The sequence below is a fragment of the Hordeum vulgare genome, chromosome 6H (genome assembly GCF_904849725.1).
Source record: "Hordeum vulgare subsp. vulgare chromosome 6H, MorexV3_pseudomolecules_assembly, whole genome shotgun sequence".
In the NCBI taxonomy this organism is placed as follows: Eukaryota; Viridiplantae; Streptophyta; class Magnoliopsida; order Poales; family Poaceae; genus Hordeum; species Hordeum vulgare.
In genome coordinates, this window is record NC_058523.1 from 517,626,937 (window position 1) to 517,639,143 (window position 12,207).

Consider the following 12,207-nt stretch of genomic DNA (forward strand, 5'->3'; position numbering starts at 1 on the left):
TACCAAAAGCCTCAAGTGAGGAATACGAGTGACATGAGGACTCTCACAGTTGAGGGTTCCGACCGTTTCGATAGCCACGCCACATAATTGGTCTAATCCACACCAACGGTCATATTATTTAAGGGCATTAGTGTCAAATCATGTCGGGATGCTCCCAGGCTATAAATAGCCGCCCCCACAACCATTGGGGGGTTGGCTGCTCCGTTAGAAACTGACACTTGTCATAAGAGCAACCCAATTCCTTAGAGTCTTCGAGAGTAATTCATCAGTGAGGAAATACCCCAAACACCAAACCACAAACATAGAACCAAGTGATTGAGCATCACTGAAGAAGTTGTTCATGTGTGGGACTGAAGCATTTTACCTTTGAGGACTCTGCATCCTCCACACGGTTAGGCGTCATGGTCTAGAGCAATCCAGCAGTCAATTGTGGATCGTCGGGTGACCAAGTTTGTGAGGGTTTGGAAGTTTGCCCAGAAGACTTACCACGAGTGTTGGGCGATGACTGTGTGTTCTTAGCCCAAGGAGAACACGGTAGGGACTATGTGTCCTTTGTTTTCAATACCAAGCCGCTCCAAACCAGATGTACAACTGTCACAGCAGTTGGAACTGGGTCATCAACTACTGTCTTCGTTGTCAAATGGGTTCTAATTCCTCAACTCCTTACTTTCCTCAGATTATGTGTTGATGACTTTCACTGTTACTGTTTGAAGAATTTGCTGAAGACTTTCTCTGAAATTTCTCAACCCCAAATTCTTCACGCTAGTTAATCCTCATCTATTTTCTGCGTGCCTGCTCACTATGCAATCTATTTTCACATTCCTCACACTGAAAAACTGCTGTTGTGAAACTTTGCACTTCTGATCCTGTACTATTTCCGCTGTAAGTTAGTCATCAGTGAGAAATTTCCTCAAAAGGAATTTCCTCAGTGATGAAATTCTAAAAATCTCCTATTCACCCCCCTCTAGTCGATATAACGCACTTTCAATTGGTATCAGAGCGAGGTACTCCCTTGTTCTGTGTGATTTTGGTTTAACCACCTGGAGTTTTAGTTATGTCGACTGCAGGCATGTTTAAGGTTACTGCAGCATGTCCTACTTTCGAAGGAAAGAACTTTCCCTTCTAAAAGAACAAGATGCAAATGCATCTACAAGCTATTGATAATGATCTCTGGTATATTGTGGAACATGGAGTCCCCATCATCTCTGCTAGTGTCTGTGCTGCTGATGTGAAGAAATTCAAGCAACTTGATTCTCAAGCGAAGAATATCATCTGTGGCCATCTGAGCCCAGGCCAGTTTGGAAGAGTGAGTGCTTTGGGCTCAGCAACACTCATCTGGGAGAGACTGTGCAAAGTGAATGAAGGAGTATCAACCCAGCGTGACTCTCGTGTTGATATTCTTCGCAATCTCTTCAATCGCTTCAAGAGACATGACAATTAAAGCTGCCAAGATACCTTTGATCGCCTCACTGACATATCAAATGAACTGCAAGCAGTGGGAGCTCGAGACATTACTGATCACGAAGTTGTGAAGAAACTGCTAAGATCTTTGGATTCTTCATTTGATACTTTAGTTCTGATGATTCAAGAAAGACCAGACTACAAGATGCTTGATCCAGCTGATATACTCGAAAGACTCAATACTCATGAATTCCAGCTATAAGAAAACATAGATCTATATGGACCAAGCTATTCTAGACCACGTGCACTGAAGGCTAGAGCAATTTCCTCATCTGAAGAAGAAGATTCGGATGATAGCATTGGTGACCCTAAAGAATTTGGACAGGAGCTTGCAATGCTCGTGAGGAAATTTCAGATGTTTACACGACGTGGCCAGTTCGGTAAATCTTCAAGAAGAGGCATGAGGAAATCAGAATCTTCATCTGAGGACTACAAGAAAAGAACCTGCCACAAATGCAAGAAATTAGGTCATTACATTGATGACTGTCCCCGTTGGGGAAAGGAATCAAAGAAGAAGAAATACAAGGATGAGTGTTTTGATGACTCGAAGAAGAAGAAGAAATCTTCAAAATCCTCATCTTCAAAGCCCTCATCACACAAGAAGACTACTTTCAGAAAGGCTCGGGCACTTATTGGCAAGGAAATGGATTCCGAGCCAGAATCAGTGGAATGTGATGAAGAAGAGGGTTCTGATGAAGACTCAGAATCCAGACAGGCCACTCTTGCACTTGCAACCACTTTCATCACCAAGTCAATCTTCAACCTTGAAGAAGATGATAACACCATCCACACTAATGACTGTGCTGATGACTTCGCTCCAACCTATTGCTTCATGGCAAAAGGTTCAAAGGTACCGAATGATGCTTCCTCCTCTGATTCAAGTGACTGTGAACCTGATGATTATAAAAAACCCAGTTACACTAAACTTGCTAACATTGCCACTAACCAACAAACTGCCCTGGAAAAGCTTCAGAAACTGCTAGATAGAAGTGATGATCTTTTGAATGATGAAATGAATCTTACCCAAATCCTCACTGAAGATGTGAAAAGTCTTAAGTCTAGATTTGATAATCTTCAAGATCGTTATGATACCCTCCTTGCTGATCATGAGAAACTTTCCTATGAATTTCTTCAAAGGAAGCTTGATCTAGAGAAGTTGAGGATTTCTCATGATGATCTTCGTATGGAAAATGATTCATTTCTAGCTCAACAGATCAGTGATGCTCAATATGAATTCATTCCTCCATGTCTTAAATGCATTGAACGCGAAACTGCTAATTCTCCACTAGAATCATCCAATGCTTCTATCGCTACAAATTCTTCAACTGCACATGTAGTGTCTATTTCCTCACTTGAGGAAAACACAAATGTTACTGATGAAAATGCAGGGTTGAAGGAATTGTATGTGACAGGCATATACAAAAGTCTCAAAGGACATCAAACCCTTTGTGATGTGCTCAAAAAGCATATCTTGAACAGGAACCCGAGGAAAGAAGGAATTGCCTTTGAGAGGAAATTAAATGCAGATGGATCTTATTGGAAACCTTAGCAGTATCCCAAAACCTCATGGGTTGCTGCTACTGGGCCTCCTTTTGACCCATCCAATCTAACTGGCTTTTCATGTGAAATATCCTATTCCTCAGATGAGTCATTTGACTCCAACTATAAACTGTTCAAAAATCAATCTGGTAAAGTATTTGCTCGATATGTTGGAACTAACTGCAGGAATGGCCCTCCTTTGAGGAAAATCTGGGTTCCCAAAAGTTGTCTTGAAAATCTTCAGGTGAATGTCCTCATGAAACCACCAATGAAGAATCTGAACCCTAGATCAAAATCCTCAGGAGGACCAAAGTCTTCAAGAGAATCAAAATCCTCAAGTGGTCAAAATTATGCTCATACCCGTGCTAATGCGTCTAACATGCAGGGAAACTACAAGGAATATGAATATGATCGTTACTCTTCAAATCATTATGTTCATAAATCCTCAAACCAGTTCTCTGCATATTCATATGAGTACTTTAACCCTCCTACTATTAAGAGAAGTGGATTAGCGTCAATGCCACCTTTCTCATATGGTGCTCGTAGGATGATGAATGCTTTACCACCCCTTCAGATGTGGGTGGTGAAGAAATCGAACTAATCACTTCTGCAGGTCAGGTCTCCAGATGAAAATCATCATCTGAAGAATTTGCTGGAGACCTGAAGAAATGCTTGATAGGACGCAAGCTAATATTGATGAAATAGAAATATTTCACACGTCCTTTAATTCTGTTATGATGAAACTCTTATCTGATGAAATTGATATCATATTCTTCAAATCTGAAGCAGATGAGATGGTAAGCTGTACTAATTCATCTGCAGGATGATAAACCCAAGAATACTGAGTGGGTTCTTGATAGTGGCTGCACACATCACATGACTGGTGATAAAAGCTTGTTGATGAATATGCCACTATGCTGACAAAGGTAAAAGCAAGGTATTGGGACTTGGCAAAGTGGCTATTTCCAAGGATAGGCATATGGACAAAGTGATGCTTGTTGAATCCCTTGGTTTTAACCTCATGTCAGTCTCGATGCTTTGTGATCTTGATATGATTGTTATCTTTGGTAGATATAGATCTGTAGTCATCATGGAATCTGACAGATCCAAAGTCTTCGAAGGTGTAAGACGAGGGGATTTGTACATTGCTGATTTCTCTACAGGTCCTCAACCAGCCACTTGCTTACTAGCAAAAACCTCAGAAGGATGGCTGTGGCACTGAAGACTAGGTCATGCAGGCATGAGGAATTTTCACACGCTCGCGAAGAAGAAGCATGTCATCGGCATCGAATCAGTCAAATTCCTCAAGGATCATCTCTACGGTGCATGTGAATCTGGGAAAATGACCAGATCCAAGCATCCCTCGAAGACTATCATGACCACTACACATCCCTTCGAATTGCTTCATATGGATCTATTTGGACCTGCTCACTATGCCACACTAACCAATGCAGCATCTTTATATGGCTTCGTCATAGTTGATGATTATTCTAGATATACATGGGTGCATATCATAGTATATAAAACTGAAGTGCAAGAAATCTTCAAACGATTTTCTTCAAGGGCCTCGACGAGCTTTGGCATCAAGATCAAACATATCAGGAGTGATAATGGAACATAGTTCCTGATGATTATCTTGATGAACTTGGTATTACTCACGAATTATCTGCTCCTTATACTCCTCAGCAGAACGGTGTCGTCGAAAGGAAGAACAGGACTCTGGTTGAGATGGCAAGAACTATGCTTGAAGAATATCAGACTCCTCGTCGCTTTTGGCCTGAAGCAATCAACACTGCATGTCATATCATCAATAGGGTATATCTTCACAAATTCCTCAAGAAAACATCATATGAACTCCTCATTGATAAGAAACCCAATGTAAGTTATTTCAAAGTCTTCGGTGCAAAATGTTGGATTAGAGATCCTCACCATAGATCAAAATTTGCACCAAAGGCACATGAGGGTTTTATGCTCGGTTATGGAAAGGACTCGTACACCTACAGAGTCTTCAACAACTATCATAACAAAGTTGTTGAGACTATAGATGTGCGGTTCGATGAAACTAATGGCTCGCAAAGAGAGCAATTGCCTTCTGATCCACATAAGCTGTCTCCTGAGGAAGCAATAAAGCTCAAACCTACTGAAGACATTGTTCCCACTGAGGAAATTGATGAAGAAACCATCCCCATCACTGATGAAAATCAGGAAGATGCTCCTAAGGAAATTGCTCCAGAACTACTTCCTCAGCCTAGACGAAATCCTCAACTAGCTCATCCGAGGATTGCAAATGAAGTAGAACTTGACAAAATCCTCAACGACATCAACGCGCCAGGTCCTCTCACTCGCTCAAAAGCTTCACACTTAGTTAACTTTTGTGGGCATTATTCCTTTCTATCTATCACAAAACCCTCAAAAGTTGCTGAGGCTTTCCTGGAACTGGAGTAGATCCAAGCTATGCAAGACAAACTTCTTCAATTCAAGCTGAATGACATATGGGAGCTCGTCAAATGAACAGATCCTCGCAAACACAACATCATCGGTACCAAGTGGATTTTCCGAAACAAGCAAGATGAGGATGGTCAAGTGGTGAGGAACAAGGCACGACTTGTAGCCCAAGGCTACACCGAGGTTGAAGGAATAGATTTCGATGAAACTTTTGCACCTGTTGCTAGACTTGAAGCTATTCGAATACTACTTGCTTATGCTAATCATCATAACATCATCTTATATCAAATGGATGCGAAAATTGCATTCCTCAATGGTAAGCTTGAGGAAGAAGTATATGTTGCTCAGCCCCCAGGTTTTGAGGATCCAAAGAATCCAGACAAAGTCTTCAGACTCAAAAAGGCGCTCTATGGTCTCAAGCAAGCCCCTCGGGCATGGTATGACACATTGAAGGAATTCCTCATGAAGAAAGGCTTCAAACCTGGTTCACTCGATCCAACTCTTTTCACTAAATCCTATGATAATGAGCTATTTGTGTGCCAAATATATGTCGATGATATCATATTTGGCTGTACTGACAAATAATACAGTGATGAATTTGCTTACATGATGAGTGAAGAATATAAGATGTCTATGATGGGGAGCTGAAATTCTTCTTAGGTCTTCAAATCCGTCAACAACGCAATGGAATCTTCATATCACAGGAGAAATACCTCAAGGATGTTCTGAGGAAATTCGACATGCATGAATCCAAAGGTGCCAAGACTCCAATGCCTACCAATGGCCATCTCGGCACTGATGAAAATGGTAAAGAATTTGATCAGCAAGTATATCGCTCTATGATTGGCTCTTTATTGTATCTATGTGCATCTAGCCAGATATAATGCTTAGTGTTTGCATGTGTGCACGTTTTCAAGAAAAACCGAAGGAATCACACCATAAGGCTGTGAAGCATATTCTTTGATACTTAGCTCACACACCAACACTAGGATTATGGTATCCCAAGGGCTCCAATCTTCATCTGGTAGGATATTCTGATTCTGACTATGCTGGTGATCGTGTGGATCGCAAGTCAACTTTTGGTACATGCCATTTCCTCGCAAGATCACTAGTTTGCTGGTCCTCAAAAAGCAAAACTGCGTATCACTCTCCACTGCCGAAGCTGAGTACATTGCTGCTGGTTCATGCTGTGCTCAATTACTATGTATGAAGCAAACCCTCAAGGACTACGGCATCAACATCAAGAATGTGCCTCTCTACTGCGACAATGAGAGTGCAATCAAGATTGCATACAACCTAGTACAACACTCGAAGACTAAGCACATCCAGATTCGTCATCATTTTCTTCGGGACCATGTCCTCAAGGGCAATATCCTCATCGACCATGTGAAGACTGATGATCAACTGGCAGATATCTTCACTAAGCCCTTGTATGAGAAAAGATTTTGCAAGTTGCGGTGTGAGCTAAATATCTTAGAATCTTCAAATGTTTTGTAAAAACATGCACACATTCTAAAACTTATGCAAAATTGATGACTTAGATGTGCAACACATGATGAATCGATTTTCTTCAACTGATGAAGAATATCACTCTGAATGTGAAGAAATCAACGAAGAAATTGATTCTCACGGCCCTACGACAATTGTACGCGGCGTCTGTAATCAACATTCTTATATGGTGGGTCACGCCACCGCCCAACGTGAAATTCCTCAAGTTGATTTTCTTCAATGTTCCATTTTCACAAAATGCGTTTTTCCTCAAAACAGTTGTTCTTCATTGTGACGATCTATCACAAAATCCTCAAGTTACTCAAATCTTCAAAAACACTTGATGACTTTCGTTTGACTAGACAGACTGTGATTTCAAGTCCTCAACAACATTCACTTATAGCTATTTCTTCTAGTTGATATTTCATCTAAGTGAATGTGATCGGACCCTACTTTCCCTCTATGCTATTCTCATCCAGTCTATTCGATTCTTCATATGCGTTCTACTTGAAACTTTGTCAAAATCCTCACCGTGTCCTTGTCAGCTGATGATTATGTAACAAAATCCTCAACTCTTCAAAAATGTTTCTTTAATGCACAGTAACTGAACCCCACTTCCCACGTTCACATAACCACGATCTCCACTATCTCCACCGCCTTGCTCGGGAGCTACACGTGTCCTGCGGAGACGTGGAGGCAGGGGCTGTTTGGTCCGAATTCTTCGCGCCAACAGTAACTGCCTGGCTATAAATATGTCCTTATCCCCCTCGGCAAACACTTCTTCGCCCCATCGTTCTCCTGCTACAGCAAAAGCACCAAACCCTAGCGCCATTGCTGGAAGTCTCGTCGCCGGCGAAGAAGAGCTTTACTGCCTCGACTTCTCCGTCGCTGGAACCACGCCAGAGTCGGACCATCTTCGTCCGCCGCCGCCATAGACGTCCTCTGCTGCCGGGTTAGGGCGCATTGGACACGCACCGAAGAGCTTCTCCCGACAACTTTCCTGTGTTCTTCGTGCGCGCCATCTAGGGTAAATAAAAACCCTATTTTTACAGCAAGTTAGATTTACTATTTTACATCTGTGATGTGAAATCTGTTTTCCCTCAAGAATCCATATGCACCTGATTCCTCAAACACTGCCTATCACCACACCATTGATGAACTTCACTAAGCATCTAAGATTTTCACGAGATTCCTTCAATTGCGCGAATTTTCGGATCTCTACAACTCTGGAACCCAAGAACAGTATGCTTAGGCAAATTCCTCAACCACTTGTTAAATTCCTCAACTGTCAAACTTCTTCATTTTCTTCAAATCTGAGAACGCATATGACCTATCCAAATTCCTCGCAACTATACTCTGTTCACAGGTACACGCATATCAGCTGATGAATCTCTCGGTTCTCATCACATTAACTCATTTGCAGCGTTTCTTGAAGAAAATCTTCAAGTCTCATCAGAATCCTCAAGAATTCAATCTCATCAGCAAAATCCTCAGCTGAAGAAAATGGAGGATGACAGGAAACAGAAGGGAGGGAAGAAACTTGAGTAGAACACAGCTTTGGATATCCCTGAGGATATTTACTTGGACTATTGCACACCTGATGAAAATGAAACAATGGCCAAGAGAAAGATTCGGCTTCAGAAGATAGAACGCCGATGGGCTAAGGAATGGAAAGAATACAGATTTGTAACTGCCAAGTATGCGAAGAAATTCGCCCTGAAGCCTCCTGGCAAACGGGCCCCACTTGAGGCTCATCAAGTAGCACACCCCTCAAGCCTCAAGACCCTTGATGACTATCCTGATGAAAAGGACAAGCACTTGGCTAAGCTTAAGAAGCAGGCAGATGTTGCGGTGAGGAAATTCAATGAATCCTCAGCTGCTGCTTCAACTGCGGCTACTTCCTCTGCTGCTGAGACCTCTGGTTCAGCAATTCCTCAATCAAAGTCTGTGCCGTCTAAACCAAGGGCTCCAAAGCCTCAAGAGAAACTAGCTCAGGCATCAGTTACAAAACCCTCAGCGCCAAAATCCTCAGCACCACCAGAGGTTTCAAAACCAGAACTGAAGCCAGTCGTGAAGCCACTGCCCGCTACCTCCAGCTCCTCACTCCCACCGGCAACCAGCTCGGAGACAAAGTCTTCACCACCTCCTGTGAAGACTCAGGTGTCTGCTGAAAGAGGAACACAACCAAGCCCCAGCAAAATCATTACAGTCCCGTCTGCTTCAGAGGGTAGTGATGAATATGATGATCAAACCCTGCAAGCTATAATCAGAAACAAGCAGGAGAGGGTAGCTCAAGCTTCTGGTAGCGCCATTCCTCTGGCCATGGACCCCAAGGTCCTCCTAGACTACATAAACATCTGGTATGAGGACCCCAACACTCCGCTTGATGATTTGAAACTTCCCCCTGGCATCAGCCACATGGGGTCACATTCATCAACGAGGCCAAGTGGAAGGAGCAGCAAGCCAAACAGGCCAAAGTTGCTAAGCTCAAGAAGGAGAAATTCCTCAAGCAGAATCTCCTCAACTTGAAGCGTGATGCACTGGTGTCAAGACAGGCTGAGTTGAAGACTTTGACAGATAAGTACTCCAAGCTATCTGATCGTCAGAGTCTCAAAAGCAGTTTCATCAAATTTGCCACTAAAGTTCTTGACGACTACAACAAGAAGGCTGCCCCTCCAGCACCAACTCCTCAGCCTCTGATTGAAGAGCCAGCTGATGAATCCCCTCAAGCTGATGAAACTCCTCAAGCTGAGGAAATACCCCAAGAAAGCCGTGTGAATGTACCGGCTATTGAAGAAATCACCACGGAAAATCCAGCTGATGACTCTGCTACAGCTGGTTAGGCTGCCCCTGATCCAGCTGCTGCATCAAAGCAAGCTGATGACTCTGCTCCAGCTGGTTCCTCAAAGCCAGCTGATGAATCTGTCGAGAGAACCCCTTCACCAAAAGTTTCAAAGGTGAAGAAGATGACTCCGTCGGCATCAGACGTGAAGAAGACGAGGGCTGCTAAGAAGGAAGCCAAAAAAGAGATAGGCCTCCTCAGCAGAAGAAGAAACTGAGGCCAAGCACCTCAAAGCGCTTGAAGACAATGCTCCACTGGACCCTGTGCCCCTCAATGTCGCTCCGTCTTATGTAATGATCACCTTTGCAGACCAAGAGAAAGGGACAGATGAGGAAATGAAGGATGCCGCATCTGAGGAACACACTGACGAAGAAATTCGTATTGACGACAGTCCTCAGCCCTCCATTCCTCAGGAAGACACTGCACAAGGATCAGCTGCACCAGCTGATGAAACTGCCTCTGTCACCAAGCAAGCTGAGGAAGAGCAAAGTGAAATTCCTGAAGCTGATGAAATTCAAAGTCCTGAGAAAAATCCTCGAGATGCGGAACAGGCTGACCCAACTCCTCCACCTGAGCAAGATCTTCACACTGAGGCTCAGAATGAACCTATTCCTTCTCCGGAGCAGAACCCTCAACAGGATGCTCAAGTTGATGAAATTCCTCAGCCTGATGCCCAGCCAGATCTCATTCCTCAACATGAAGCACAACATGAGCAAGCTCCTCAATCTGAAGCACAAGCAGATGAAATTCCTCACCCTGAGGACAACGCTGAGGAAAATGCACCAGACCAAGAAAATGATTTTGTCGTGTTGAACCCTGAGACTGAATTGTTGTCTCCCCTCCAGTTCCTCAGTAAAATCTTCAGCCAATGCAACGTCAGTCGTTCTCCAAGCAATCGCAGTTTCAAAAGGAGAACTTCTTTGAAGAACGCATGTACTTCATTGGAGAAAATCCCTATGATAAACCTCAAATCAGGCATCTGAAGTTTTGGACGAGGACACAGCTGAATTACTATGCCTCTGTGCTGTGTGGAAGAAATAAGATATTCCAGCACAGGCATATTCCTCATGTTGAATTTGAAGCAATACCATGGCTGGCTCCAGTCCTAAATGTCCTTCATGAAGCTGGACTGCTGCCAATGTGCTCAGACATCTCTGATTGGGATAGTGAGCTCATTCTTCAGTTGTATGCCACTCTTCACATATCTGACGATCCTGAAGACATGAACACCTGGGTTTTTGACTGGATGGCGTAAAACACTCACTACAAGGCTCCTGCTGCTGAGCTACTGCGTGAACTGCCAGTATCAATTCCCTCACAGGAGGCTGTGAAGCTTTACGGTGAACGTGAGCTGCCCAACGGGATGATGGAAGTCCTCATGAAGCCTTTGGCTAAAGGGCAACCACCGAGAAAAACCTTCCTCGTCCACGAGCTCAAATATACACCAAGGTCTATTTACAGAATCCTTTGCAGTGTGCTTGCGCCAATCAAAGGCCATGATGATGAAGAAGATGTCGTAGGCATCATGAAGAATATCCTCTTCAACATCATCCATGGTATTCCTATCAACATACATGATTTCTTCTTGAGGACTTTAGCCGACAATGCTATGTGTCCATTTGATCACAAGATATATGCCCCATGGATCATGAGATTCATCAGGAAAAGGACAGGCATCAACTTCCACGCTGATTTCAACAACCATGTTGGTTATATGCCTCCTATCAGGGTCGACAAAAAGACCTTTGAGCCAGTTGAAGGAAAAGGCAAGTCAGTGATTGATGAAGGCCGTAGGCCCCTTGATGGCCAGTTCGGAGAGCCGGAAGCCTATTCTTCATGGGATGATACTCAGACTCACCCGCCAAGCCGTGTTGCTCCTCGTGTGTTGAATACAAGAGAGCTTCTCCTCAGTATTCACCAGAAGGTGGATCGCAATCACAAGTGGGTCAAATGCCAGTTCGGCGCCATTGTGAAAACCCTCATTGAAACACAGAACTCTGTGAAGCTTAACCATCACTATCTGCATGAGGTTTTTGATCGCACCTGGGCCACAATTGCTCATCTGAAGACTCAGACAGAACTTGAAGAATTGGACTTTGAGCGAGACTTTGACTGGTCGTGGCCTCCCAAGAAGAAGTTCAGGCCAATTCCAGTTCCAGACCTTGAAGACAGTTCCTTTTCTTCATTCCGCACTGCTGAATCTGATGAAGAACAGCTCGACACTGCCACCGGTTCAAGGAAGAAGACTACTCCCAAGAAGCATCACGCCTCTACATCAACCGCCAAGAAGTGAAGTCTTCACGGGCGTTAGTTCTCAGTTTGTCCCTTTTTGTCACTTGATGACAAAGGGGGAGAAACTTGAGATTTAGTCTTCAAGCGGGATATTTTGGGTCTTATGAACTATATTTAAGTTACAAACTCTTGGCTCTTCT